Source organism: Symphalangus syndactylus, chromosome 9, assembly GCF_028878055.3.
Source record: "Symphalangus syndactylus isolate Jambi chromosome 9, NHGRI_mSymSyn1-v2.1_pri, whole genome shotgun sequence".
Taxonomy (NCBI): Eukaryota; Metazoa; Chordata; class Mammalia; order Primates; family Hylobatidae; genus Symphalangus; species Symphalangus syndactylus.
The window spans coordinates 37,509,590-37,534,317 of record NC_072431.2 but is presented as its reverse complement, the minus strand read 5'-3'; the positions used below and the strand labels follow the sequence as shown (position 1 = coordinate 37,534,317).

At 35.6% G+C, this 24,728-nt stretch overlaps 1 long non-coding RNA gene across 1 annotated transcript in view; it reads left to right on the top strand.

The window, feature by feature from the left end:
- The first annotated feature begins 326 nt into the window (after positions 1-326).
- The window catches only part of LOC134731428 (uncharacterized), a 64,944-nt gene continuing 40,542 nt past the window's right edge, over positions 327-24,728 (top strand). The window contains exon 1 of the long non-coding RNA XR_010113668.1: positions 327-523. This is a non-coding gene — a long non-coding RNA (uncharacterized lncRNA). The remainder of the gene's footprint in view (positions 524-24,728) is intronic.

The window sequence follows — 24,728 nt, the reverse complement described above, 5'->3', positions numbered from 1 at the left end:
CTTGTTTCCTTTTCCTGGCTGCAGTATATGACTTGATTTTAATTTAGCCATTTCAATCTTTTTAACCAATTAAGCCTGAGTCTTCATTCCAGAAACTGTCTGCTCCCTGTTGCATGCACTGAATAGTTCCAAAAGAATTATAAGGACAAATTATGGTTGCCATGAACTTCTCTTGCCATGTCAGAGAACTGAGAAATAAAGCGTGACAGAGGATAACATCAGATTAGCTTGAACATGCTGGAGAAATGATTGGTGTAAGTTTTACCCTAGATGTAGAAAGCACTATGCTTCAGCATCTAGTGAGATTTGCATACCTGAGGAACTGCAGTTCAAATAGCACAGCATGCGGTAAATCAGGAATAACTAGTTAAGAAATTCAGCTGGTAGCTATTTTCCTCATCCTTTTTTATACTTATAATTTCATCCCAGTTGATCTCAACTGCTGTTAGTAGGTACTGATATAATCAAAAGCTTAGGTCACATGTGCATATTATCCTGTTAAACACTGGTCTACTTCTTTAAGGTAAGTGTACTCATTTCTTTAAAGGGCGCAAAAGTCTTTTCTTTTCCCATTTAAAATGATAGTACAATTATTGGTTATTTATATCAGACTACATTCGAATATTTTCCACCAATCTTTATGTATAGTTACTGGGTAGCATACTATCTTGATGTTTTGCTCAATCTGTAAAAGGGTTGTTTCTGGCTCAAGGTTCTTGTCTCTAAAAGAGAATGCACAAGTAGAGATGAATGCAATGAAAACATTTTGACCTATTTGCTATTTCAGCAAGAAATAATTAATCTCTAATTCTAATACTTGCAGTTTTCTTTTTCTTTCTTCTCTTCTTTTTGTCCCTTCCGCTACCACCTCTTTTCTTCTCTTCCTTTTCCTCCTCCTCTTTATTTTCTTTTTTTTCTTTTTTTTTTTTAAACGTTTAATAGCATAACTGTGAGGTAGGGCTGCCAGCTCTGCCAGATATCAAGTCACATTTTAAAACAGTGATAATCAAAACAGCAATGGTTTTAAGTATCTCAGAAAGGACAAAGGCTTGATAGAAATCTTGTCTTTTCTCCTGATTCAAGAGAATCAGAATCTTACGGAAAATTGCCAAGTGCTATAGCCAGTGAGTAGATACTGTCCGGTATAATTCCAATCTCCACATTTTATCTCAAAGTGATCAGCTGGCAAAATTGGGAATCTGGAAACTGAAGAAAATTCTGGATATACCTAATTAGGCCGTCTAAAAAACTCATGCATTCAGACAAATGTAATTTATGTTTTTTAATTGTAACACAGGTAATTTTTCTTAAATTTACAGCCATTTTAACACACATAAGCATAGTCATGAATATAATTTTTCTTAATATTCCTTGAAGAAATTGTACATTGAGTGAACAAGTTTTTTTTTTTAATTTCATCTGTGGAAGAAGAAATAAAGTGATGCAAAAGTGAATATATTGACAGATAGCAACGCCCAACAATATTACTTATAAAGAATGTTGTAGTCAATGGCAAGATAATTGTGTTTTGGTTTGAAGTCTGTCACTAAGATTTAAAAACATTTAATTCTGGGCATCTCTAGACCTTGGGTTTCTTATCTGTAAAATGAATAAAGTGTAAATTATGAGATACATAAGATCTTCCTCACTTAAAAATTCTATGACTTCCTTGTTTGTAATTAGTAGTTTAAAAGCACATATAGTTTTGTAACATAGAAACTTTTAAATTTAAGACACTGCAATTTTAATTTTTGATCTAGAATTAGAGAAGGGTATCTGGTACTGAAAGAAAGCTTCGAGTCTCCCCTGAGATGCTTCTCCAAACACTTGATGAGCCTCATAAATGCCCCAGAACTCGACTGCCATCATTTCTCTTCTGGCTTCTGTAGCATTAAATACTCAGCTTTGTCTCATCGGGCTTAGAGAACTCTTTTAGGCCATGAAAAGGAAAAGTTTCAAGGACTCGTGATATCCTATATGACATCTTAGTATGTTTCACTTCACTCTAGGAAAAATGCAAGTTAAGCTACTGGAAATTTTGGGTTGGTGTGGCTGAAAAGTAATAACTCTCAGCACCTCAAATTATAGATGCTGAACAGTGCACAGAAATATATACCAAATGAGTGAAATAGAACATAGTATATTTAATTTACATCTGTCCAAACCCTGAGTCTGTTAGCTACCAACAGTAGTAGGTGGTAGGAAGATATCACCAATATATGGAATGACAGAACATAATTTTAATATCATATAGCAATTAAAAACATTTTTTTTTAAAAAAATGGATGACTATGACCCAATCCTGAAAAGTACTGGTGATAACTGGCACATTGTTTAATTGATTTTACTTTTCAAAAGTTAATTCCTTTACTTTTTATTATTAGTCATGTATTGCAGCATTAAAATTAACATAAAGGTGAGGATAACACATGATCTTTATATGTCATCTTATTAAAATGAAGCTATTTTTAACACTTTTGAGAGGCCTATCAGAAAACACAATTTATATCCTCAAAGTATATTTTGTCAGTTTCAAGTATAATTTTTGCATTCATATTCTTTTATGAATTTTAATGGAGACACTTAAATTGTAATTATTCCTCTCAGCTCAAATGCAGGTAACAAATGGAATTCAATCAGTGTTTGCGCATAATGACCATCATTAAGAGAGAAATAATAATGACATTCTCTCTGCATTAAACTTGCAGACTCTTTACACAATGATCTGAATCCCATTATTGATCTCCATGGAGATATGCAATTGTCACCTATTCTGCATAATATCTGAATGTTAAATACATTTGTTTGGAACAAATATTTTAATGAATACAGTCAGTTCCACTTAATTAACTATCTGGTAACTGAATATTTTTACTTAATAATTCAACTTGGAACATCAAAATTGTTCTATTTTTTATTCAAATGCACTTGAGATTAGTCAGAGATATTCATTTGAATGTTCATAAAATGTATGTGGAGTTTAAAATTCCCCTTGGCTTTCTTTAAAGTACATCCATTAGAGGGACAGTGGAGAGGTATTTTTCATCTGTTTGAAATAATTTTTCCCCTCACTGTTGTTTAAAATAACCCCTTAGAAGCTTCCTTGTAAAATGTGTTTTCTGACCAAAATCCTTCTGCCATCTAACTTCTTTTTATCGTAGGATTGCTCATAAGAATGCCACTATTCACATTTATATACATATATACATTTTTAATATGGTCATTTGGTTTAGGGAAAAATGTGAATACATTTTTAAAATGGGCATTTGGTTTAGGGAAAAATGTGAATCAAATATTGAATTCAATTATGCAGAAGCATCTAGGAAAGCCATAATTGGTGAACATCTGACCTATTGTCCTTCAAGAAAAAGAAACCACGGTAATCTTTGTAATAATAGTACTAATAAATACTACAGATGATTATTAGATTAATTTGGCCATGGGAGAAGTAACACAGGCCAGCACTGACACTGTGTCTTTAGGTACTGTTATGTCAATCAATTCCACAAATATATGCTGAGTGTCCACCCCAAGTCCAGCATTGCACTTGGCAGTGATGAAACCATAATGAGATACCAGGCCTGACCTCAAGAAGCTCACCATCTAGATGAGAAGTTACATACTTATGCAACAAGTTTTGACACAGGTGACAAATGCTAATGATTTGAAAAAAGTGCCATGGGAGCACAATTGTGGGAGTGAATAATCAGACCAAGAGAGATCATGCAGTTTTCAGAGAGATAGCAAATTTGAGCTGTGTCTTAAAAGATCAACAGAATTTTTCCAGGCTCAAAATATGGGTAAAAGGCTTCAGAATAAAGGAATTTGCATGAAAAAAATCTCAGAGTTGCATGAACAAAACATGAGATGTGGATCTTTTTGAGGACAGAAAGTGTCGGTTCAGTTCAGTCAGGAGTCTGGGTTGCATAGTAAACAGTGTGGGGCAATGAGACGACAAAGGTTACTCTGATAACTACAACTTATTAAGCATTTTCTAGGTGCTAGCAGCTTGGGGTACAACTCATGTTCTTGCTATAATCCTATACTGTATCATTTAGATAGATATTATACAAAAGTTATGTTTAGAGATCAGATAATTGCCTCACGTCAGTTAGCCAATATGTGGTGGAACTAGAATTTTAGACCAGATTTATTGATTTTTAAAGCTTGAACTCCGAGTGGAGTTGAAATGAGATTGGAAGATCCTTGAATTTCCTGCTAAGGAAATTGGAGAAACATTGAAGGATTTTCTGAAAGAGAATGGCATGATCAGATGAATAATTTAGAAAAAGAGTTTGGGTCATAATGTAGGAGGCAAATTAGAAGCAAGGAGATTTGAGGAAAACCTGCAATTATGAGGCTGTTTCACTAATTCAGGTGAATTCCTAAGTATTAATAGTAGCGTAACAATGAGAACAGAAAGAGGACACATTCAGCTGACTTCTTGGGGTAAGAGCACTAGGATTTGGTTGCAGTTTGGGTAACTGAGTAGAAAAAAACGTTGCTAGGGGAGAAAAGAAGAATTCTATCTTCTATATCCCAGGAGATGAAGTAAGGTTATACTAAAACAGTATTGGTTCCACAGATTGAAACTACGTTAATTAAAAAATACTTCAGTTTTATTTCTGGTAGGCCCTAGAACAATCCAGCAGGAGTATAGTTTTCCTTCATATTAGCTTCCATTCCGTGTTCCTTCTTTCTGGTTTCCCATTGCTCCTCAGTATCTAGACCACTCATGTGAAAGGAAGCAATCTGTTTACTTCATACATAAATACTAGTGACTCAAAGTGTTCTTCCAATGCTACTAAGAGGTTAGAAGATTGCTTCATGGAAGGCAATACTCAAAGCAAAGTTTTTTTAAAACTCACTTTTATATTAATTTCTTGAATGTCAAGAGTTCTCCAGATTCTTGGGATATAAAAATCTGTAGACACCGGGTATTTTGCGTGTGGGGCAGACTTGAATCCTTGCCAGCCAGAATGTTGACTGTGCTAGGCAGGGTAATTTTGTCCTCCTTCAAAGATGTCCATGCCTTAATCTCTGGATGCTGTGAATATGTTATGTTTAGTGGCAAAAAGAACTTTGCAGATGGAATTGAGGTTATGGACCTGAAAATGGGAAGATTATTCCGAATTGTCTGGGTGGAACTAATGTAATAACATGAGTCCTTGAAAGCGGAGAGGAAGGCAGAATAGTCAGTCAGACAGGGGCAGTGGCAAAATAGGCAGGAGAGATTCAAAACATGAGTGGGATTTAACCCACTGTTGCCAGCTTTGCATAGCGGGGAAGATGACTGGAGCCAAAGAATGAACGACCTCGATAAGCTGGCAACTGCCTTTATCCGACAGTTCAGGAAAGGGGGACCTTGGTCTTATAGCTGCAAGGAACTACTTTCTGCCAACTACGTGAATAAGCAGGGAAACAGATTCTCCCCTTCTCCATCTGACCTACAGACCTGCAACATCATGACCTTTAGTTAAGTGGATAAGCTTGTGGTAGTTTTTTATTGTAATAGTAGAAAATGAATACAAATGGGAATAAAAATAATGTTTACCTTATAAGGATATAGAGAGTACTACATACAGTCATGTGTCACTTAATGTCAGGCATACACTCTGAGAAATGTGTCCTTAGGTTATGATATGGTTTAGATCTGTGTCCTCGCTCAAATCTCATGTTGAACTGTAATCCCCAATGTTGGAGGAAGGGCCTGGAAGGAGGTGATTACATTATGAGCAGGTTTTTTTATGAATGGTTTAGTACCATCCCCTTGGTACTCTCCTTGCAATAGTGAGTGAGTTCTTGAGAGATCTGATCATTTAAAAGTCTGTGGCACCCCAAATACCCCCTTGCTCCTCCTCTGGCCATGTGATGTGCCTGCTACTCCTTTGCCTTCTGCCATGACTTTAAGTTTCCTAAGCCCTCCCCAGAAGCTGGGCAGCTGCCAGCAGCATGTTTCTTATAGAGCTCGTAGAACTGTGAACCAATTAAACCTCTTTCTCCATAAATTGCCCAGTCTCAGGTATTTCTTTAAAGCAATGTGAGAATGAACTAATACAGGGAATTTCACCCTTGTGTGAACATAATAGAGTGTACTTATAGAAACCCAGATGGTATAGCCTACTACACACCTGGGCTATATAGTATAGCCTATTGCTCACAGGCTACCAACCTGTACAACATGTTATATACCAAATACTGTAGGCAGTTGTAACACAATGACAAGTATTTGTGTATCTAAACATATCCAAATGTAAAAAAGTATAGTAAAAATATGGTGTTATAATCTTATGGGACGACATCGTATATGTGGTCCATCACTGAGAGAAACCTCGTAATGCAGTGCATGACTGTATGATAACATATGTACTTTGATGCTTAGAAAACACTAAAAACAATTAGCTATAACTTTTTTCATTAGAGGGCTGATTTTAAATTTAGTTCTTGGTCTGCAGAAGATTTTTCTATTCTACCAAGAGTGTCCTGGGGTATGCCAGTCCTCCTTTGTGTCCATGGCCTACTGCCATCAGTTTCAGAAAGATGACTCTGAACCCCAGCCTAATTTAAGGGCAGACTTTCAAGTTTTTATATCTTTTTGGGATTTACCTTCCCTATGACTAATACTGGGAATGCAATGAAGTCAAATTCCTTAAAGAAAAGGTACAAATTCTGCTCCTTACCACTCTTTCTCCCAATAAAATGCAACATCCTTAGAGATACCTCAAATATAACTCATGTCATTAAAGAGAACACTTCACACCTTAGCCAAAGAACATCTAAAGTCAGACCGATGATTCGCTCATCACTTCTCCCAAGGAAACACGGGGTTAACGTTTGCTTTATACTCTGACAAAAAAGGTCTAATTCTGGTGTTCAGAGGAGAGATGCCATGTGATTCCTCCCCTGTTATTTTGCTGCCCAGGCTTTATTCCTCTTACTGAGGCAATTACATCACATTTTTGCTTTGTAGAAGCCATCTGTGGTTGATGCGATTGGTGCCCAGCACATGACTGCTTGCATATTACCATTTCAGTGCAGGATGGCTCAACTTCTAACTGCCAGCATCTATATCTCTGCCTGAGGAGCTTCCTCTGGTTTCTAGAGTTTCTTCTGTCTGTGTATTGGTCACGGTGGAAGTGCTGAAGAATTAATTTCTTCAGGAATTTTTCTCAATCAACGACTGGTAGGAATTGGAGCATAATCTTTCAAGTTCTCTTACGTGAGATCATCAGTTTCCCCAGTAGGATTAGGTTCTAGTTAACAACAGTGGCAACTTGCTGAATTAGTTGCCACTTACTGACTGCCTTCCCTTCCTGTCTACTTTCTTCGCTCGCCCATTGGTGTTTCCTTAGATTCCCTTCCAAATTAGCTATTTGCATTTGAATCTTTGTCTCAGGATTAGCTTCCGGAGGAAACTCTAAAAAGATGCCAACCTTTCTTCACTTTTGGAAAATGTGCTTTGGTTGAAGATGACTGCATTTATGGGTCCAAGGATGGAGCATGTAACACACGTAAGACTGTCTGTGTATTCTATTCTCCATCCTCACCTGAACTCTGCCCTGTGATCGCTTTAAAGATAAGAACATGACCTTGTCAGAGCCAGTGGTTACAGACATGAATCTGTACTCCAGTGAATAAATATTTTGAAGTAGTGCTGTGTTCTAGATTCTTCAGAAATGTTAGATTGAAAACAAAATGATGTATGTAGCACTTCTTCTGCAGTCTTGCTATCCAGGAGAGAGATAGTGATTAAACCATTTCAAATAAAATATATAATTAGAATTGTGATAAGTACCCTTTCCGAAAAAGAGTACATTGTTATTTTTAAATAAGTGTATCTTTCAGCCTTTAGCAGTCTATTAAGACATTAAAAACTCGGAAGTTTTAGGTATGATAATTCATCTGGTTAATATATTATTGCTGTAATAATAAAAAAAGGATCTAGTACCAACATAATTTTCCACCATAGTTCTCATTTCTGACTGTGTAGACTAAGAAACACAGATCACAAAATATAATAGTCACATATAGTGGTAAAGTTGACTGTCAGTTATGTGAATATCCATCTGCTAAAAATTTCATTGTTAGGGCTGGGTGTGGTGGCTCACACCTGTAATCCCAGCACTTTGGGAGGCTGAGGCAGGTGGATCACGAAGTCAGGAAATCGAGACCATCTTGGCTAACACGATGAAACCCTGTCTCTACTAAAAATACAAAAAAATCAGCCAGGCATGGTGGCGGGTGCCTGTAGTCCCAGCTACTCGGGAGGCTGAGGCAGGAGAATGGCGTGAACCCGGGAGGCAGAGCTTGTAGTAAGCCGAGGTTGTGCCACTGCACTCCAGCATGGGCGACAGAGTGAGACTCCATCTCAAAAAACAAAAAATAAAAATAAAATAAAATAAATTTCATTGTCAGCCCATGCTAAGCATTGGTTATACCTGTCAGAAAACATAGGAAATGATGATGGAAACAGTTTTATTGAATATACTTTTAATCGATAATGAATAATTGATTAAATAAATGAAAATTATGAAAACTGAAGAGAAAAAGTGACCATGTCATCCTGTAGATATTGCTTTTTAAAAAAAAAAAATAAGGTGTACACATTGTCAGGTGACTATTCTAGGTTTAAGGAAGGCAGACTTTATCATTTCAGAGAAAAGGTCCCAAGACCAAAGCCTCTAAAGGGGGAGGTAATTCGGTCTGGTTGGGAAACACTCTCAAGAATAAAATTCTGACTTTATCTACAACACAAGTGGTCCCAGTGAGCAATAAACAGAGGGAACAATTGAAGAGACCAGTGGAGTCGCCTTGGGGAGTAGCTCCAAAGAACTCAGATTTTAAAAGCACATATAGAATAAGTGGAAGTTAAGACAGAGAATGAATATGAAAGAGTGGCACAAAACTGCCAGAGTAGAGTCTAGGAGGTTAAAGCCCAGAATAACTTCAAATTGTTAAAAATATTAAGAATAGCAAAACAGTTCTTTTTAAAAGTTGGTTTGGAATAAGCAAAACAAGAAACATGAGTGTATGTATTCATAGATCATTTACAATGCTTTTGCTAGGTGATGCTGCATAACAAATAATATGGTCCCCCCTCTCCCTTTTCCCAAAACATTTTATGTTGGTTGTGGATTGACTGGGGTTCTATGCCGCTCCGTATGTCTTGTCTTTGTTATCCCAGGGTCCAGGGTAAGGGAGCAGCTGCTATCCTAGTCTCCTTGCACAGCCAAAAAAAAAAAGCAAAACAAAAACATAAAACAAACAACATGCTGAATTATACTAGGATTCACCAAAAGCAGAGCTCAAGACAAATGCTTTCATGCAGGGAAATTATTTGATATCCATATCAATCCGAAATATGAAGTAAGAAATTTGATAACTAATCTCTACTCACATTTCCACACACTGTAATTAATGGCTGCTAATGCCAAAATTCTTACAAATGATACCACTTTTTCTTTCCAATACCTAAATGTTGCAGTTTCCTATCTGATTAGTCAATTTACAAACTGACCAACTTTTGTCTTGTGTCTGTGATGTTGTGCAGCATTTTACAAAAGTCTATGTCAGAAATACCTTCCGCCATAAATAATGACACGAAAATGAACAACAACCAGTATTAAAACATTTTTAAAACAATTTGTTACATATAAAGAGCTAATTAAAAGGGTACATGAAAAGGTAAATATTTACATTTTGATATTTTTTGATATTTAATATGTAAAATTATAGAGTTTCTTATTTGTTATTGTTTGTTTTTGTTTGTTTGTTTGTTGAGATGGGATCTTGCTTTGTTGCCCAGGCTGGAGTGCAATGGCATGATCATAGCTCACTGCAGCCTCAAACTCCTGGGCTCTTACCATCTTCCTGTCTCAGCCTACCGAGTACCTGGGACTTCAGGCATGTGTCCCCACACTCGGCCAATTAAAAACTTTTTTTTTTTGGTAGAGATGGCGTTTCCTGTATGTTGAGCAGGCCGCTCTTGCAATCTGCCTGCCTTAGTCTCCCAAAGTGCTGAGATTACAGACATGAACCACCATGCCTGGCCCCTAAAATAATAGTTTTTAACATTGTTTAGATTCTTTCTTTCACCTTTAATCCTTGTCATGTCGCCTCACAGCCTATGATACTACATTATCAATGTGAGACCTGATGACACTCTTTGAGAAATTTCCTTTCCTGTTGCATTCTCATTCTCTTTCTCTCTCTCTCTCTCTCTCTGTCTGTCTGATGCCTTCTGGGTTCCTTCTAACTTCTCTGGAAACTGGCTACATGAATAGGCAAGTATTTATCAGGAGCAAGTACATGCCACCAAGACCTGAACATTCCTGAACGCTTACTTATTGCTCAGGAGAAATGGGTAAATTCCCAAACCATGTTCTCAGCAGGCCAAGGCATTAGATTTGCTTAAAGTTCATTTCTATAGGTCTCTGAAGATGTTGTTTCATGCTGTCTTCTGTATGGTATTTTGAAGAAAAAAATCTAAGTCTCCTGGAAACCTAAACTTCATCAGAATATCTTAGTGTTAGTCACGTTTGCTAAATATTAGTTGGCTCCCAGAAAAGTGAACAGTCCACAAACTGAATTCCTTCAATTCAGGAATATTTTGTTGATTGTATCTTTGTATATTTGTTCCATAACAGGTGTTCTGTTATCTTTTTAAAAAATGCTTATATTTGTTTGATCTGCTTTGTGTATCCTACCATCTACTTTCTTTCTGATTGTTTATCTCTAGATTCTTTTTTCTTTTTTTTTTTTGCATTTCAGATAAACATGGGTTCAGGTTTCTGCTGTGTTTATCGTTTGTTACTACTTCTGATGTCCTTTGAAATCCTTACATTTTGACATTAGTTCTCTTTTCCTTTTAATGCATTTTCTTACCATCTCATATCCTATATATTATTTTGTAGAGTCCATATATTTTTTAAATCCTTCAAAGTGAAAAGTAGTTTCTGCTTACAATAATCTTCAATTTCAATGATGAATGATTAGAAATGACCCCAAATGAATACTATTCTATATTTTTATTGAAATATAAAACCCATACTTTATATTTTAATAAAAATTATTAAATATGTCCTTTATATCTATCTTTAGCTTATTATGTTACTCTAGTTACTTGGAAATTTTTTATTAGCCTCATACACTCCCCTCCCCTCCACTCCTCTTCCATCTTTCCTTTCCCATCTCATCCTTTAACCCAGGCTGAAGTGCAGTGGTGCAATCATGACTCAGTGCAGGCTCAACCACTTGGGCTCAAGCAATCCTCCCACCTTAGACTCCCAAGTAACTAGGACTACAGGTGTGCACCACTATGCCCAGCTAATTTTTTCCAAAAAATTTTTAATTTTTAGTAGAGATGGAGTCTCTCTATATTGTCCAGGCTGGTCTCAAACTCCTGGGCTCTAGCTATCCACTTGTCTCAGCCTCCTAAAGTGCTGGGATTATAGGTGTGAGCCATTGTGCCTTTTTTTTTGTTTTTGTTTTTTAAACTTTTCCTCTGTTCCTGTCATTGAATGCACATATATGCATGTATTATTATTATTATTTACTCAACAACTTAGTGAATCTTGTTTTTCCTCTGTCTTTAATTAACGGTGTGAACCTCCTCCTCCTTTACTGCTCTTGTATTTTAACCTGAAAGTATATTTATTCATTGAGTATCCTGAAGAAATTTCAACAATTCTGGAATAATACAAAATTAAAGTTTGAGAAATTTGTTTTAGTTTGATTATCTCTTAGAAAGCATATAGTAGAATATTGATTTAAAAATACATTTGACAATCTCTACTTTTTAATTTGAGTGGTTATGTCATTTACAATTAATGTAATTATTGATACATTGGTTTAAATTTATTTTCTTACCATTTGTTTCCTACTTCCCCCCAACTGTTTTTATTCCTTATCCCTCCTTTTCTGCCTTCTTTTGGAGTAGTATGTTTTATGATTCCATTTTTTATTTCTATTATTGGCTGGTTGTCTATGCCATTTGGACTTTGTAGGTGCTTTCTCTAGAGTTTAACTCATCACAGTCTACATTCAAGCAGTATTATTGAATGTATACTGTAAGAATTTTATAGTTGTATTATTCAATATCTGTCTCCCATCTTTTGTACTACTATTCTACATTTTACTTCTTCAAATATTAGAATCCTCAATGTGCACTGTTACTATTATCCTTTAAACATCAGGTAACTTTAAAGAAATTAAAAATTAAGATAAATTCTATTTACCCACATATTTACCATTTCTAATTTCTTTTCTGATATCATCATATTTCTGCTTAAAGAATTCCTTTTAACGTTTCCTATAGAACAGTTCATTTGGCAATGAATCTATCAGCTTTTGTTTGCCTGGAAAAAAAATCCTTTTATTTTTCCTTCATTGTTGAGAGATGTTTTTATTGAGCCTAGAATTCTGGGTTGGCATATTTTTTCATTTGACACTTTATATTTAAAGTGCCATTCCATTGTCTTCTTTCCTGTATGTTTTCTATTAAGAAGTATGCTATAATTCTTATTTTTGTTATTTATGTAATGTGCATTATTTTCCTCTGGCTGCCTTTAAGATTTTCTCTTTATCACTGATTTTCATCATGTTGATCATAACATACATTAGTGTGGGTCTATCTATCTATCTATCTATCATCATCATCATCATCCATTTACTTATTTTTCTTGGGGTTGGCTGAGAATCTTATATCTGTAGGCTTATAGTATTTGTCAAATTTGAAAAAAAAAAACTTTAGCTATTTCCTGAAAGTTTGAGCTTCATCTCTGTCCTCTGTTCTTGAGAGGTCCAATTATATATATGCTAGAGTCCTTGATATTATCACAAAACTTGTTAATGCTTTATTTTTGGCTATGTTTTTGTGCTTTTTAATTTTAATTTTAATTTTTCTATTTTTAAGAACAAGGTTTCGCTATGTTGCCCAGGCAGGTCTCAAACCTGAGCTCATGCTTTCCTCTTGTCTCTGCCTCCCTGAGAGCGAGCTGGGATTACAGGCATGAGCCGCCACGCCCGGCTACTTTTTTAGTGCTTTTTTTAAAAAATAGTTTTATTTCTATGTCTTCCAATTCACTGACCTTTTCTTTTCTAGTATCTAACCTACTCTGAAACCCATTCAGTGTATTTTTCACTTCAGATATTAATTTTTTTTCTATCTAGAGGTTACATATACTTTCCATTTTCCTTCTCAGTATGTTTATGTTGGTTTTCATGCCTTAGAGCATATTTGTAAGATGTGTAAGAGCTGTTTTCTACTATGGTCTCTTAATTCCATCATGGCTATTATTTGTAATCGGTTTGCAGTTTTTTTTTCTCCTAGTCATATTTTTCTGCTTCTTTGTATACCTAGTAATTTTGGTTTCTATGCTAAAAATGACAAAGTTTACATTGTCGTGCACTGTATCTTAAGAGTGTTGTCTTTTGTTCTGGCATACAGATAAGTAACTCTTGATTAAATCTTTATCCCTTTGAAGTTTACTTTTAAGCTTTGTTACGGCAGGTTTAGAAGAGCTTTTTGTAGAGAGCTTATTTAGCTCTACTACTTAAATGTGATCTTTCTGAAAACTACAATTTGCCTTTTGTTTTGTTCTGTTTTCAGTTTACATTTTGTATTTTAAGATTTTTCTGCTCTGGCTGTTTGGAACAAAACAATTCCTACATATGTTTGAACTCTGGAAATTGTTCATCCTACTACTTTTTACCAGTTTTCATTGGTCTCTTCCCAGACTCAGGAAATTTTTTTTCCCAAAAAATTGATAGGTCAACTAAAGCCTCAAGGAGATTTTCCTGCAGTTCTCCCAGGTTTTTTTTTGTTTATTTCCTAATGCTTTACTACTCTTCCCTATAAAATTTCAATGTCTTGAGCTCCCCGAACTCAGACTACTATCTTCCCAACTTCCTGCCTTTTCACTTTTCAGGCTTTATTTCAGTTTATTTTGGTTTTTTTCCCCCTGTGCTATAGCATGAAACCTGGCTCCAGGAAGTAAGCTGGGGCAATCATAAAGATTGTCTAATTTGTTTTCCTTCTTTAAGGAATCTCAACCCTGTGCTGCCTATTGCTTTCTGTCTCGAAGTTATACACCTATGTCTATCTATTTATCTATCTATATGTTTTCTAGTTATTTGTGGGATGGAGAAAGTGGAAGTGTGTTTATTCTCTATGTTTGTTACAACTTCTGTTCAGCAGTAATCCATGGAGTTTTTCTGTGTGTTCTAATCATATTCTTGATGTATCATGTGACTCTACCTAATCTTTTTCCTGAAATGTTTACCTTTGTTTTTATCATGGTGAACTCTTCCCACTGGCAAGAAGTCCCTTCATTCCTAGATGGCGTCTCTACTTTGGAGTGAACTGATAAAAGGTACTATTAGAGAAAATAAAAATCAAGCAAACATGAAGTTCATGGACATTTGTTTGATGGGACATATATCTCATCTCATTGTTTTTTACAACACCTGTATATACTATCACTAGGCACACAACCAGGCACTGCATACACATGGGCCACGAAGCTCTAGGTCCATACTACAAAAGGTGCTTCCAGTATATTTATGTCGTTCTTTCCTGCATTATCTCCTTACCTCTAATATTTATCCTCTGATCTCTCACCTGGTCAGATGAATAGATTTCTTCTAGCCTAGTATTAAGCCTTTGAAATTATGTAGCTTCACAAGTGTCACAGTCCTTGTTTGTCCTTGGGACATTTTGTGCCTCCAACCTTCGTTTTGCCAAGAAAACCCATTTTAGTTAATACGAACAATTTGCCAGAATCTTCTTTAGTAACTTGCATTTAAAGTACATTGCTCTTTTGTGGAACTGAGGTTGTGTCTGTTTCTAGTATAGTCCTACAGCTTGGTACAACAGTATGTTATGTGCCAAAATTTTAGATAGTCTTCGAAATTGAGTTTGCCCTCTTTACTAATATCAGAGCTAAAATTAATGGTAATTTTGTTTTTATTTCTGAGAAGTTTGCTAATTTTCTAGGAGAAATGTTACAGAGTTACTTTTGAAGATATTAAAATAACTTGCAAATGAGCTGACTAAACACCTACTCCTTAACTTCAATGGAAACTGAAAAATGTCAGAAAACTAAATAAGAGCAAAGGTTATTTTTGTTTTAAAAATTCCTGACAAAATGTTAGGTAAAGAGAAAAAGTACACTGACATTACTAAGAAAAGTTTTAGTAGAGTTGATCAAATATATTTTTATAGATGATTAGACCAATGTAAGAATTCTTACAAGAAACAATGGCTTTAAAAATGTAATTCGTGCTATCCTCATAAATTTTCTTTAAAAAGTTTATTAAATTAGAAAGCCAAGCAAATATTAAAGTGTAACACATCTAGATCAAATTTAGCAAATCTTATGATATTCCCATGGAAAAAAAAGAAAAATATGGATTTAAAATAACATATAAAGACTCATAGTGGTTTGAATGACTGTACTCAAAATTTAATGACTAAAGAGTAAATGTCAACATAGAGGAAGATAAAAAATGACATATTATAGCATTCTGTACAGGGCTTTGGTGTGTCAGTGAATTATATGAGAACATATGTAGCATATTTATTATATTTCTAGATTTTAAAAAGTTGAATATAATGGTAAATATTTTTTTGTGTCAGAATCATGGTCTATAAACATCTTGGGAACCTGGAACAACAGACTGCAAAATACAACATTCAGCAATGGAAGTGCCAGATGTGGCTACATAGCAACACACCTAATTAATGGTGTTATAGGTGACTATTAGTTCAATATTAGATAATAGTGTGAATGTTCAAAAACTTATTGTAGTTATAAATACCACTGTTTTGATAGATGTATAACAACACACAGCCTCTGAGCGTATGTCAACTGATAGTACTGCTTTGTTTTATGAAGGCATGAAGTGTTTTAGAGTACTATAGAGGTTTGAAGGATTTGGCAATGAGGGATCTGGCCAATCAAGAACAGCACAGAATGAGCAAAAAGATGAGTGGATGGAAATCTTACAAGCAACAGCTAATTAAGTAAAGAAGAAGAGAAAAACTGATCATTGAAAACCTGGCAAGGAGAAGACTCATGTATCTTCAAATTCTTAAAGAGCTATTACATAGATGGGTACTCTATGAAGATCAAGATAACAGAACTAATAATATCAAAGAGAAGTTAGACACCAAGTCTTAGGGAAAAGCTTATAAGCTTATAAACTGAGAACTTAAAAGTTTACAAACTGAGATGCTCAATGAGAGTGAATCCTGGTTCTTTCTTGTTTATTCCTGTAAACTCCTGAGCACTGGGGAATGGTGAGCTTCTACAGTGTCTCACTCCTGTAGATAGTTCAGGAATTTTAAAGTTGTATCAGATGAACTATGAGATTCCTTCAACTAAATATCCTTTTAGGGAATCTAAACTCAAAACATTTCTTCCTGCAAGACATCTCCTCACATGGCCTTTACATACTGCTCCTGTACTTAATATGATCCACACAAGGGTGTGACTCTTGAAATCTCTTATCCATTTTCTTCTATGTGTATTTTGCTTATTTTTCAAATTCAAACTCTAAATCTTCTTCCTTTATAAAGGATTCCTTTACTACTTGAGCCCCTACTGAATTCTCTTAGTCTGCCACTCTTACTGGGTGTAGCACTCCACTACTAATGACTTTCATTAACTATGCCTCTTTTCTAGGATATTTAGCTCCACAGCAATTATCACCATCCAACATACTATAGATTTTAGATATTTATTTTGCTTATTATACAGTTACACTATAATTATTTATTTATTTTAATTTTGTGGGTATATAGTGGGTATATATATTTATGGGGTACATGAGATATTTTGATACAGGCATACAGTGTGAAATAGGTACATTGTGGAGAATGGGGTTATCATCCTTCTATTCTTTCTGTCCATGAACTCAATTGTTTTGATTTTTAAAACTCACAAATAAGTGAGAACATGCAATGTTTGTCTTTCTGTATCTGGCTTATTTCACTTAACATAATGATCTCTAGTTCCATCCATGTTGTTGCAAATGAATGGATCTAATTTTTATGGCTGAGTAATACCCCATTGTGTATATATACCACATTTTCTTTATCCATTTATTTGTCTGTTGATGGACACTTAGGTTGCTTCCAAATCTTAGCTATTGTGAACAGTGCTGCAACAAACAGGATTGCAGATACCTGTTCAATATACTGATTTCCTTTCTTTTGGGTATGTACCCAAGGGTATGACTGTTGGGTCATATGGTAGCTCAAGTTTTAGTTTTTGAGGAAACTCCAAACTGTTCTTCATAGTGGTTGTACTAATTTACATTTCCACCAACAGCATACAAGAGTTCGCTTTTCCAATGGGGAAAGGACTCCCTATTTAATAAATGGTGCTGGGAAAACTGGCTAGCCATATGTAGAAAGCTGAAAGTGGATCCCTTCCTTACACCTTATACAAAAATTAATTCAAGATGGATTAAAGACTTACATGTTAGACCTAAAACCATAAAAACCCTAGAAGAAAGCCTAGGCAATACCATTCAGGACATAGGCGTGGGCAAGGACTTCATGCCTAAAACACCAAAAGCAATGGCAATAAAAGCCAAAATTGACAAATGGGATCTAATTAAACTAAAGAGCTTCTGCACAGCAAAAGAAACTACCATCAGAGTGAACAGGCAACCTACAGAATGGGAGAAAATTTTTGCAACCTACTCATCTGACAAAGGGCTAATATCCAGAATCTACAATAAACTCAAACAAATTTACAAGAAAAAAACAAACAACCCCATCAAAAAGTGGGCGAAGGACATGAACAGACACTTCTCAAAAGAAGACATTTATGCAGCCAAAAAACACATGAAAAAATGCTCATCATCACTAGCCATCAGAGAAATGCAAATCAAAACCACAGTGAGATACCATCTCACACCAGTTAGAATGGCCATCATTACAAAGTCAGGAAACAACAGGTGCTGGAGAGGATGTGGAGAAATAGGAACACTTTTACACTGTTGGTGGGACTGTAAACTGGTTCAACCATTGTGGAAGTCAGTGTGGCGATTCCTCAGGGATCTAGAACTAGAAATACCATTTGACCCAGCCATCCCATTACTGGGTATATACCCAAAGGACTATAAATCATGCTGCTATAAAGACACATGCACATGTATGTTTGTTGCGGCACTATTCACAATAGCAAAGACTTGGAACCAACCCAAATGTCCAACAACGATAGACTGGATTAAGAAAATGTGGCTCATATACACCATGGAATACTATGCAGCCATAAAAAATGATGAGTTCATGCCCTTTGTAGGGACATGGATGAAACTGGAAAACATCATTCTCAGTAAACTATCGCAAGGACAAAAAACCAAACACTGCATGTTCTCACTCATAGGTGGGAACTGAACAATGAGAACACATGGACACAGGAAGGGGAACATCACACTCTGGGGACTGTTGTGGGTTGGGGGGAGGGGCGGAGGGACAGCATTAGGAGATATACCTAATGCTAAATGACGAGTTAATGGGTGCAGCAAACCAACATGGCACATGGATACATATGTAACAAACCTGCACATTGTGCACATGTACCCTAAAACCTAAAGTATAATAATAAAAAAAAAAAAAAAGAGTTCGCTTTTCTCCACATCCTTGTCAGCATTTGTTATTGACTGTCTTTTGGATGTAAGCCATTTTAACTGGGGTGAGATGATATCACATTGTAGTTCTGATTTGCATTTCTCTGATGGTCAGTGATGTTGAGCACATTTTCATATGCCTCTTTGGCATTTGTATGTCTTCTTTTTTCAAATCTTTTGCCTATTTATTGATCAGATTACTCTGTTTTTTCTTATAGGTTGTTTGAACTCTTTATGTATTCTGGTTATTAATCCTATGTCAGATGGACAGTTTGTCAATATTTTCTCCCATTCTTTGGGTTATCTCTTTATTTTGTTGATGGTATCCTTTGCTGTGCAGAAGCTTTTTAATTCAATGTGATCCCATTTGTTTATTTTTACTTTGATTGTGGGGTTATTGCTCAAGAAATCTTTGCCAAGACCAAAGTCCTGTAGTTTTCCCCTGTTTTCTTGTAGTAGTTTTATAGTCTGAGGTCTTATATTTAAGTCTTTAATCCATTTTTTTTTTTTGCTTTTTACATATGGCAAGAGACAGGAGTCTAATTTCATTCATTCTTCTGCATATGAATATCCAGTTTTCCCAGCACCATTTATTGAAGAGACTGCCTTTTCCCCAGTGTATGTTCTTGGCACTTTTGTCAAAAATGAGTCCACTGTAAGTGTGTAGATTTGTTTCTGGGTTCTCTATTCTGTTTCAATTTTCTGTCTGTTTTTATGCCAGCACCACACTGTCATGGTTACAACAGCTCTGTAGTATAACTTGAAGTAAAGTAATGTGATTCCTCTAGTTTTGCTCTTTTTGCTTATTAGCTTTGGGTCTTTTGTGGTTCCATATGCATTTTAAGATTGTTTTTTCTATATCTGTGAAGAATGTCATTGGTATTTTGATAAAGATTGCATTGAATCTGTAGATTGCTTTTGATAGTATGGACATTTTAACAATATTGATTCTTCCAACCAGAAACATGGAATATTTTTTCATTTTTTTAGTGTCCTATTTCTTTCGTCAGTTTTTTTAGTTTTCATTGTAGAAATCTTTCACTTCTTTGGTTAAGTTATTTCCCAGGTATTTAATTTTTTTGTGTGGCTATTGTAAATTGGAATACTTTTTAAAATTTCCTTTTCACTTTGTTCACTGTTGCATATAGAAATGCTACTGATTTTTGTATGTTGATTTTGTATCCTGCAACTTTACTGAATTTGTTAATCAGTTCTAACAGTTTTTCTTGTGGAGTCTTTAAGGTTTTCCAAATATAAGATCATATCATCCGCAAACAAGGAAATTTGGCTTCTTCTTTCCAATTTGGATGCCTTTTATTTCGTTCTCATCTGATTGCTCTAGCTAAGACTTCCAGTACTATGTTGAATAATACTGATGACAGTTGGCATCCTTGTCATGTTCCAGATCTTAAAGGGAAGGCTTTCAGTTTTTCCCCATTCAGTATTATATTAGTTGTGGATCTGTCATATATTAATTTTATTATGTTGAGGTACGTTCTTTCTATATACAGTTTTCTGAGGGCTTTTGTTATGAAGGGATGTTGAATTTTATCAAATGCTTTTCAGCATCAATTTAAATGATCTTATGGTTTTAATCCTTTATTCTGCTGATACAATGTATCACGTTGGTTTGCATATGTTGAACCTTCTTGCATCCCAGGGATAAATTCCACTTGGTCCTGATGAATGATCTTTCAAATGTACTGTTTAATTCAGTTTGCTTATATTTTGTTGAGGATTTTTACATCAATGTTTATCAGAAATATTGGCCTGTAGTTTTCTTGAGTGTCTTTGTATGGTTTCGATATCAGGGTAGTCCTAGCCTTGTAGAAAGAGTTTGGAAATACTCCCTCTTCTTCTATTTTCTGGAGTAGTTTGAGTAGGATTGGTATTAGTTCTTTAAATATTTGGTAGAATTCAGGAGAGAAGCCATTAGGCCCTGAGCTTTTCTTTACTGGGAAATTTTTTATTATGGCTTCAATCTCATTACTTATTATTGGTCTTTTCAGGTTTTGGATTTCTTCCTGGTTCATTCTTGGTAGGTGGTATGATATGTGTCTAGGAATTTGTCCATTTCTTCTAGATTTTCCAATTTATTGGCATATAGTTGCTCATGGTAGCCACTAATGAGCCTTTGACTTTCTACAGTATCAGTTTGTAATGTCTCCTTTTTCATTTATGATTTTATTTTATTCTTTCTTTCTTTTTTTTTTAGAAGAAGTCTCACTCTGTTGTGCCAGGCTGGAGTGCAGTGGTGCAATCTCAGCTAACTGCAACCTATACCTCCTGGATTCAAGCAATTCTCCTGCCTCAGCCTCCCGAGTAGCTGGGACTACAGGCACACGCCACCATGCCCAGCTAATTTTTGTATTTTTAGTAGAGACAGGGTTTCACCATGTTGGCCAGGATGACCTTGATCTCTTGTCCTTATGATCTGCCGCCCTCAGCCCCACAAAGTGCTGGGATTACAGGTGTGAGTCACTGCGCCCAGCCATGTTGATTTTCTTCTACTAATTTTGGGTTCGGTTTGCTCTTGCTTTTCTTGTTCTTTAAGATGCATCACTAGACTGTTCATTTGAAGCTTTTCCTATTTTTTGATATTGGTGCTTATCATTATAAACTTCCCTGTTAGTACTGCTTTTCCTGTATTCCATAAATTTTGGAATCTTTTGTTTCTATTATCATTTGTTTCTAGAAATTTTTCAATTTCCTTCTTAATTTCTTCATTGATCCACTGGTTGTTCAAGAACATATTTATTAATTTCCACATATTTGTATAGCTTGCATAACTATACAAATAGTTTTATTCCATTGTGGTCACAGAAGATGCTTGATAATATTTCAATTTTTTGAATGTTTCAAGACTTGTTTTGTGATCTAACATATGGTCTATCATTAAGAATGATTCATGTGCTGAGGAAAATAATCTGTATTCTGTAGCTCTTGGATGAAATGTTCTATAAATATCTATTACATCCATTTGTTTTATAGTGCAGGTTAAATCTGTTTATTTTGTTGTTGTTGATTTTCTGTCTGGAAGATCTGTCCAATGCTAAAAGTGGGGTGCTGAAGTCTCCAGCTATTATTGTATTGGGGCCTATCTCTCTCTACAGCTCTAATAATATTTCTTTTATATATCTGGGTGCTCCAGTGTTGGATGCATGTATATTTAAAATTGTTATATCCTCCTGCTGAATTGACTGCTTTTTCATTATATAGTGACATTGTTTATGTCTTATCATTTTTGTCTTGAAATCTATTCTGTCCACTATAAATATAGCTACTCTTGCTCTTTTTTGGTTTCCATTGGCATGGAATATCTTTTTCCATCCCTTTATTTTCAGCCTGTATGTGTCTTTATAGGTGAAGTGCGTTTCCTGTAGGCAACAGATCAATGAGTCTTGTTTATTCATCCATTCAGCCAGGCTATGTCTTTTGATAAGATAGTTTAGTCTATTTACATTCAATGTTATTACTGATAAGTAAGGACTGACTCCTGCCATTTTGTTGTTTGTTTTCTGGTCTTCTCTTCCTTCCTTCTTTCCTTCCTGTCTTCCTCTAGTGAAGGTGGAAGGTGGAAATCATATCATCATATCATCATAAATCATATCATCTCTCACGATATGATTTAGTTTCTTGATTTTATTTTTTTGATATCCATTGTATATTTTTTGATTTGAGGTTACCATAAGGCTTGAGAGTACTACCTTATAATCCAATATCATAACTTGTTAATAACACAATGCTATTTGCATAATCAAATGAACAAGCAAAAGGAAAACTAATAAAAAGTTTTTGCCTTAAATTTGTCCCCCTGCTTTTGATATTGTTGTTGTTTCTATTTATATTTTATTGTATTGACTATGTCTTGAAAAGTTGTTGTAGTTATTACTTTTTATTGATTCATTGTTTAGTTTTTCTACTTAGAATACGAGTTGTTTACACATTACAGTTACAGTGTTATAATCTTCTGTGTTTTGCTGTGTATCTACTGTTACCAGTGAGTTTTTTACCTTTAGGTGACTACTTATTGCTCATTAATGTCCTTTTCTTTCTGATTGAAATACTGCCTTTAGAATTTCTTATATGATAAGTCTGGTATTGATAAAATGCCTCAGCTTTTCTTTGTCAGAGAAAGTATTTCTCCTTCATGTTTGAAGACTATACGGATATACTGTTCTAGGGTAAAAGACTAGAAGACTAAGAGATATACTGTTCTAGGGTAAAAGATTTTTTTTTCCTTTTTTCCCCTTCAGCAATATAAATAGGTCATGCCACTCTCTCCTAGCCTGTAATGTTTCCACTGAAAAGTCTGCTGCCAGACATATTGGCACTCCATTGTATGTTGTTTGTTTGCTTTCTCTTGATGATTTTAGGACCTTTGGGAGTTTGATTATTAAATTATTTGAGGTAGTCTTCTTTGGGTTAAATCTGTTTGGCGCTCTGTAATCCTGTTGTACTTGGACATAGATATCTTTCTCTAAGTTTGGGAAGTTCTCTGTTATTATCACTTTAAATAAACTTTCTATCTCTTTCTTTACATTCTCTTTAAGGTAAATAGCTCTTAAATTTGCCCTTTTGAGGCTATTTCCTAGATCTTGTAGGCATGATTTATTGTTTTGCATTCTTTTGTCTCCTTTGACTGTGTATTTTCTGTGTATGTGTGTGTGTGTTTGTGTCTGTATATTTTCAAATAGCCTGTCTTCAAGTTCACTAATTCTTTCTTCTGCTTGACCCATTCTATTAAAAGACTCTAAGGCATTTTTCAGTATGCCAACTGCATTTATCAGCTCCAGAATTTCTGCTCGATTCTTTTTAACTATTTCAATCTATTGATTAGAGTTATGAATTCCTTCTCTGTGTTATTTTGAATTTAAGCTTTCTCAATACAGCTATTTTGAATTCTCAGTCTGAAAGGCCACACATCTCTGTTTCTTCAGGATTAGTCCCTGTTGCCTTATTTATTTTCTTTGGTGAGGTCATGTTTTCCTGGATAGTGTTGATGCTTGTAGATGTCCTTCACTGTCTGTTCATTGAAGAGTTAGGTATTTATTGAAGTCTTCACTGTCTGGGCTTATTTGTAGCCATGCTTCTTGGGAAGGCTTTCCAGATATTTGAAAAGACTTGGTTGTATTGATTTAAGCTCTATCTGCTGTAGAGCACACCTGAAGCCCAATAATGTAGTGCTTGCAAACTCCTAGAGGTACTGCCTTGATGATCTTGGAAAAGATCCAAGAGAATTCTCTGGATTACTAGGCAGACACTCTTGTTCTCTTCCCTTACTTTCTCCCAGACATACAGAGTCTCTTTCTCTGTCTCTGTTCTGATCCACCTAAATTTGGGGTGGATTGACATAAGTCCCCCTGCAGCCACCACCACTATGACTGGGCTGGGTCAGATCTGAAGCCAGCACAGCACTAAGTCTCACCCAAGGCCTTCTATAACCACTTCCTGGCTGCTGCCAATGTTTTCTCAAGGCCCCAACTCTCTACCATCAGCAGGTGGCAAAGCCAGCTAGGCTTGTTTCTTCCCTTCAGAGTAGTGAGGTCTCCCAGGTCCCATGTGGGTCCAGAAGTACCCTCCAAGGGTCAGGAACTGGAGTAAAAAACGAAAAAAGTTTACCCAGTATTCTACTGTATTTTGGCTGAATTCACAAACAAACTACAAGATACAGTCCTTCTCACTCTTTTTCCCCTTTCCAAGGGCAGAGGAGTCTCACCCAGTATCTTCCATGACCCCAGGCCACAAGAAGTATATCTAGACTACCACGGATGTTACCTTAAGGCCCAGGGTCTCTTAAGTCAGCTTCTGGTGAATGCTGCCTAGCCTGGAACTTACCCTTCAGGAAGATGGACTCCCTTCTGACCCAGGGCAGGTCCAAAAATGCCATCCAAGAGTCACATCCTGGAATCAGGGACCCTCAAGAGCCTGCTTAGTGCTCTGTATTAGTTCATTTTCACACTGCTGATAAAGACATACCTGAGACTAGGCAATTTACAAAAGAAAGGTTTATTGGAATTATGGTTACATGTGGCTGGGGAGGCCTCACAAGCATGGTGGATGGTGAAAGGCACATCTCACATGGA